Source organism: Mauremys reevesii, linkage group 9 (assembly GCF_016161935.1).
Source record: "Mauremys reevesii isolate NIE-2019 linkage group 9, ASM1616193v1, whole genome shotgun sequence".
NCBI classification, from domain to species: Eukaryota; Metazoa; Chordata; order Testudines; family Geoemydidae; genus Mauremys; species Mauremys reevesii.
In genome coordinates, this window is record NC_052631.1 from 64,862,661 (window position 1) to 64,869,308 (window position 6,648).

The following is a 6,648-nucleotide window of genomic DNA, read 5'->3' on the forward strand; positions in this document are numbered from 1 at the left end:
TGGCTGCAGAAATCCTAGTCACTGGGGGCTCGAGTCAGAGCAGGGAGGGAGCTCACCCACTGATGAGATGAGATAATTGCTGCGTCAGCCACTGCTCCCCCAGACCAGTCATGCAGGGGACAGCTGCAGGGAATGAAACTCCCACAGGACAAGACATTTTATAAAGAACCCAGTCAAACTCTTTGTGGCAGCAGTGAGGCAGCTTGGTAATAATTAATGAGCACTGTCTCCTAACCTGGTTATTGGGATGTTTACTGGAAGACTATATTGGCTTTAAACTACCGGCATTGTTGGGAAACAAGACAAAACACCTCTCAGCACACACTTGTGGGTTGTTACAGGACAATGGCAGAGAGTCATTGGCCATGAAGAGACTGACTCAACCTTCCAATCAGCCCACCAAACTGTTTTTGGACAGCAGGGCCCAAATGCCTGGGAACTGAAGAGACAAAGGAACTCCAGCAGAATAGCAGTGACTCTCTCACAGGATGGTAGGGCTGTAGGTAAGATAGAGAGGCATGTATATTGACTATGTTGTTTTAAAATCCTTTTCTCTAAATGTTTTGTTCCTACTGTTCAGATTAAACAATACTTTGGTTTAAGCAGACCCTCTGGTCAGTCTAGTCACCAGAGATCAGAGACCCCGGCAGGGCAGAACTGCAAGTGTTGAGCCCAGTCGGACCTGGTGAGTAAGCACAGTCAATATACACAAAGTGCTGTAGCCCAGGGCCCAGTCTGAGAGTGGGAGATTCATGGGATTCCAGCCCAGGAGAAGAAGGCCCAAGTCCTGAGACCTGAGGAGATGAACTCAGAATCCACGAAGGGGACGAGGTGCAGCCAGCCCCATAACTGGGACACTTAACAGAGGTTTCTCATTCCCTATTAAATCCAGAACACGTCTCAGCAGAGATGGGCCCTTGACCACATTGGTAGGAGGAATGGGCAGTTCCAGCCCTGATAACCTTCAGGGCTCTTGGCAGCTGGATGGGTCACCTGCCACTGCCCTTGTGACCAGACCGCTGCAGCTCAGGATGGCAGATCAGACCCTGCTTAAGGGGGCGATGTCAGAGCTGTTCTTACCAGAGAGGCTGAGCAACTGAAATCCTCACAATTGCTCAAGAGACCACAGATCCCTAATGCAGTCACAGGGTAGAAACCAAACTTGGGGAACCTAAAGGAAGTCTGTAGTCTCTTCCTGCCAAGCTCCCAGGGATGCTCAGCTTAAAACTATATATATATACACACACACACACACACACACACACCTGTCTCATAGAGCTGGAAGGGACCCCAAAGGGTCATTGAGTCCAGCCCCCTGCCTTCACTAGCAGGACCAAGTACTGATTTTGCCTCAGATCCCTAAGTGGCCCCCTCAAGGTTTGAGCTCACAATCCTGGGTTTAGCAGGCCAATGCTCAAAACCACTGAGCTATCCCTCCCCCGTACGTATGTACCCACAGTGGGCAAACGCCTGGGTACCCCACTCCACTGCAAGTAATGTATACAGCATGCAGAGGTGCTAATAATAGATAAGTACAGAGTGGACACACCACAAACGATGCGGCAGCTTAAAAAGACACTCCATGGAGACACAAGCATGCACACTGAAATACACAAAGACCCATGGACAATAGCCACCAGTACACATGCACTAACAGGGATGTATTCCCTTAACACCACATATTTCTACATTAAAGACAGGCTGCATGGACATTATATACACACACAAAACACACACACACTTCTCATTTACATATGCACCATACACTAAATAATACGCATATAGATTATATACAGGAAACGCTTATGCAGCACGCAGAGGAGTTGAGCACATGCATACATACATACATGCATGCAGTGCGTTATAAACTGAATGTTTTCTTTGTAGACAAAGAACACATACATACCAACATACAACTGAGGGGCAATGAGATCCACACACACTCAGTCATAGGCATACAGAGTGCAATGCATCTGGCATACGTACACATCCAGCTATGCATGATGAGTAGATTCATAGACTTTAAGGTCAGAAGGGATCATCATGATCATCTAGTCTGACCTCCTGCACATCGCAGGCCACAGAACCTCACCTACTCCTGTAATGGACCCCTAACCTCTGGCTGAGTTACTGAAGTCCTCAAACTGGGATTTAAAGACTTCAAGTTACACAGAATCCACCATTTACCCTAGTTTAAACCAGCAAATGACCCATGCCCAATGCCACAAAGGAAGACGAAACCCCGCCAGGATCTCTGCCAATCTGACCCAGGGGAAAATTCCTTCCCAATCCCAGGAACATGCACAGGTCGGTCCTACAGCCACTAGACACATGCACACTGTGAGATGGGGGAACAATCACATATGGGACACTCTGGGGACAGAATAAGCCGTTGTACTTACTAATCAGATGTCCCGTGCAGCATCTAGTGACAAAACTCAGCCTCAGAGCAGCCTTTGCTAGCACAAGCGATTTGCTCCAATTGGCTCAGCCTCTCCGGTACAGTGCCGTCTGACCCAGTCGCTCGCCTCCAAGTTCCTGTTTCAGTGCAGAAGGTGGATCCAGCAAACCACACACAAACTTCTGTTATCTCTAGGGGCAACCAGGAGCTGACCGGGGATTCATCACCCCAATAATTTTCAGCAGCTTCTAGGACTGAACTAATTTAGGATTTTAATTCCTCATACTGATTTGAAAAGAAACAGCTCTGTCCCTGTTCCAAGGTGCTGCCTTTCGCCTGGGCTCAGGAGCTCAGCCAGTAGCCCATGGGGCAAGGCTATAGCTTAGAGCCAAGAAATGAAGTAAACTTGAGATGAAAGGGGTTGGGGCAGGTGCCCCCGACAGTAGCGAAAGAGTCTCCGAGCTGGTCTCTCTCTCCCCCTGCTACAGTGTGCTACCTACACGGTCCCAAAGCACTAGGTGTACTTCACAGGCGTTAATCACAGATGGCTTTGTGTCTGGGGAATGAAAGGGGAGGAGAGACAAAAGCTCTTTCCCCCCAACCCCCCTTCTGATACCACTGGGCTGGGACTGCTCTACTTCCCAGCAAATTCCCACTCGTCCTCCATCTGCGTCTGGCTGAGTCTCCACCTGCCTGGAAAGAATACAGGGGTATCCATTGTCTTCCTTTCCTCTGCCCTCCTATGATGAGAGGCGGGGAGGCAGGCAGGCATTTCACAAAGCATTCAAGGAATAGTGGGACTGAACAGAATAGCCATCCATCACACCTCCCTAGCAATTCTGGTACGAGGATCTCCAAGCACTTCACAAACCTTCATGAATTAACCCACCCAACCGCTCTGTGCCTCACAAGGGCGTTAAGTGACTCACCCACTAGTTCCAAGACCTAAAGAAGAGCTCTATGTAAGCTCAAAAGCTTGTCTCTCTCTCCCCAACAGAAGTTGGTCCAATGAAATATGCCCTCCTTCTCCGTGTCACACTGAGCCAGAGGACTACAGAATAAACTAGGAGAGTCAGGACTAGAACCCAAATCCCACCTCTGCACAGCACCTCCTGCTGGCTTTAATCAATACTGCATGGGATGCCATAGCACTAATATTTTTATTTCCATTGTGTCCCTGCTATGCTACAGCTATCACTCAGCCTGAAAACCACAGGGAAGGGCCAATATTTTAGTACCATATGCCACCATCACCACTTTGGACACGCACTTACCCAGAAGGGAGCAGGAAGTGAAATCTGGCACACGAGATTACCATGGAAGCGAACAGGTTGGTGCGGAGATCATCAGGAGGACAGAATTATGTGGGAGACATTTCATGAGGCCATCTTTTCAGGAGGTATGAAAGCTTTTCAGAGGCCATTGTAATGAGAGAGACAGTGGGGGCGGGAGGGAATTCTCCATTTGCAACTCAGAGCATCTACAGCCTGCAGGTTTATACAAAATGGGTATTTTATCCAATCCCCAACTATGTTAAAACACTTGTAAGGTGCAGCAGCTAATTACTTGGCTACATCCGTTGGTTGCCACCTCCTAGAGGAGTCTCATAATATTTGGTGTTTCTCTAAAAGTCCTAGGCTCTGGTGTTATGTGATTACATGAAAAGTCTCAGCTTACACTGAAAACAAAAAAAGTCTCTAGCCCTTATGGTTGCAGAGCAAATCTTGAAAATGTGAATCCTAAAGGCTGAAAACCCAAAAGGCAAATGAAAAGACTAAAGTGTACTACAATGATTCGCAAATCTTATGATTTTGGGGGCCTAATTAATGGTTTCTGCATGTCTCAAGTTGGTGACAGTGCTAAATTTATGCCTTTGCCCATCATGCCTGCCTCAAGCTGGCCCAGGCTGGCAGTTCCATCAGAGATTACCTCAGTGCCAATCCCACTATCTCACAAAGCAGAGGTGGGCTGAGGGGTGTGAACGGCGCGAGCACCAGCTAACCATGCTTAACATCTAAATTTTGGTCTCATACCAAAGGATCTTTACCTGGCACCAGGGGAAGAGCTTGAGCAGCTGAGACCTGCCCCTCCACCCAACTCATTTCATGGGTGAAGGAATGCGGTGCTGCAACAGTAACACGCTAGCAGCTAAGCCCCCATTCTTGCCACCCCTTGCTCTTAGATTGCCCTCGTTTTTAGCACCTTGTGGCAGCAGGAGTCTCGCATATGAACGGTGAAGATGCCCTTGGGACCACAAAGGATGAATCTGATGCTCCTCCTCTTTATGCCAGCACGGTGAAGGAGAGAGACAAGGGAATCAGACACAGAGCCCACAGACACATAGCGAAGCTCCATGGGAACTTCAGAGGCCTGTTTGTTTCCATTCCTGTGAGTCATGGCCAAGCAACTGCCCTGAGCACCTCTGTCACACAACCTGCTTCAAACTTCCCCTTCCCACCAGCCTCCCCAGGGAAGCATCATTACAGACATGGAAACTGAGGCACGGGGGTTAAGTGACTCACCTGAGGCCACTGTGGAAATTGTGCCAGCAACTTCCCAAAAGCCAAGGACAGTCTCTTTCTGCTACAGAAAAGCTGCCTCCATTCAAGGGCTCAGAAGCTCATCATGGACAGTGGCAGCCTGCCAGATGCCCACAGTTCCCTGGCAAATCATTATGGAAAAGGGTCAGCAAGAGCAGCAGAACAGGACTTACCTTAGCAGAACCAACAGTGGCTTAGCCAGTCTCGTCTCCCGTCTCTGATAGAAAGGATGCCCCGAGGAGGAGGAGGCTGCTCCTCACCTGGAAACGGCAGCAGCATTACCAAGCAGCCTCCAGCCATGAATTCCCCATGGCCTTTGGCTTGTGTCATTTTTTTATTTTACACCGGTTGGCCAATTTCACCAACATGCTCTTACACAGTCAGGATACTGAACATCTGTTAAATGTGTGGCTACAATACCCAGTGCAAGGTCCCAGCCCTGCAGTCACCAGGAAACTTCCTGATTGTTCCTACCCAGGTTGATATGGTGAGTGCAGGAGTGCAAGTAGGGTGGTACCCTCCAGTACACAGTACCTGACAGGGATTTTTAGCAAGTACAGGGTACCGGAAAGACTTGGGGCTTCTCCCCTGACCCCAGGAGTTGGGGTGGGGCTGTGCTCTGCCCCGTTGAGGAGCAGAACATGGCTAGGGAGGGCATTCATTCTTTAAATGGATTTAACAGCACACTACATATGCTAACAAACTTAAACAAAAGCCTTTGTTTAAGTTTGTTTGTTAGCATATGTAGTGTGCTGTTACCTTGGTCAGGAGTCCTCAAGATGGTAGGGGATGGTTGGGGGGATGGATTCTGTTTCTCCCCCTTGGTCTGAATTATCCATGATATTCATACTGCATCACATCAATTCCAAATAATTAGAGGAAAGCCTCTGCTTGCACTGACCAGAGGGTGTTTGGATTCTGATGTCAGCCCAGTTCTGCAGCCTGACAGGAATCAGGTGTTGCCCCCAGCGTACACAGAGTTCTTCTTTGCAGCCAAACTAGTCTAACATGCATTTGGTTAACTGGAACTGGAGCAGCAAAACAAAGAAAATAAATGCCTCATTTTCCAGCTTTGTGGGTGAGAGAACTATAAGTGAAGATTATAATACCGGACATGAATGGCCTTAAACCAGCTTCCTCAGGAATCTGCCAAGAACTTTACTGAAAAATATGTTCCTTATCTTAGCAATGGAGCTAAGACTTATTGCACATCTGCTCACCTTTATTCGAATGAAGCTCCTTCTGATCTGACAGCTCAGGCATTGTTCTGGATGAAACTGACAATTTACAAAGTTGGAACCTAATCCTGTAAACCAGGGGTCTCAAACTCAATTTACCTTAGGGCCAGTGCCAGTCCTCAAATCCTCCCAGTGGGCCAATGTCACTCATGCCACCCAGAACCTGCCCCCCAAAAACTCCACACACCCCCACCTGCCTAAGGCTCTGTGATGGAGTTTGGGGGAGGAGGTCTGGGGTAGGGGATTGGGGTGCAGGCTCTGGGAGGGAGTTTGGATGCAGAAAGGGGGTATGTGGGGAGGGGTGCAGGCTCTGGGAGGGGGTCAGGGTGCAGTGCTTACCTGGGGCTCCAAGGCGGGGCAGGCACCTCCCCCACAGCATCTCATTGGCCGCAGGGGCACTCAGGGCGAGGGCAGCGTGCAGAGGCATAGGCCCCCCCACCCCCAGACTGCGGGGTGGGGCCGGCAGCCA

The 6,648-nt window shown here is 49.2% G+C and overlaps 1 protein-coding gene across 1 annotated transcript in view; it reads right to left on the reverse strand.

Annotated features, from left to right (window-relative positions):
- CNGA2 (cyclic nucleotide gated channel subunit alpha 2) overlaps window positions 1–5,975 on the reverse strand; it is a 34,560-nt gene extending 28,585 nt beyond the window's left edge. The window contains exons 1-2 of the mRNA XM_039488854.1: window positions 5,843–5,975; window positions 5,115–5,201 (exon numbers count right to left, since the gene is read on the reverse strand). The gene's annotated coding sequence lies outside the window, so the exon portion shown is untranslated. The remainder of the gene's footprint in view (window positions 1–5,114; window positions 5,202–5,842) is intronic.
- Window positions 5,976–6,648: the final 673 nt, after the last annotated feature.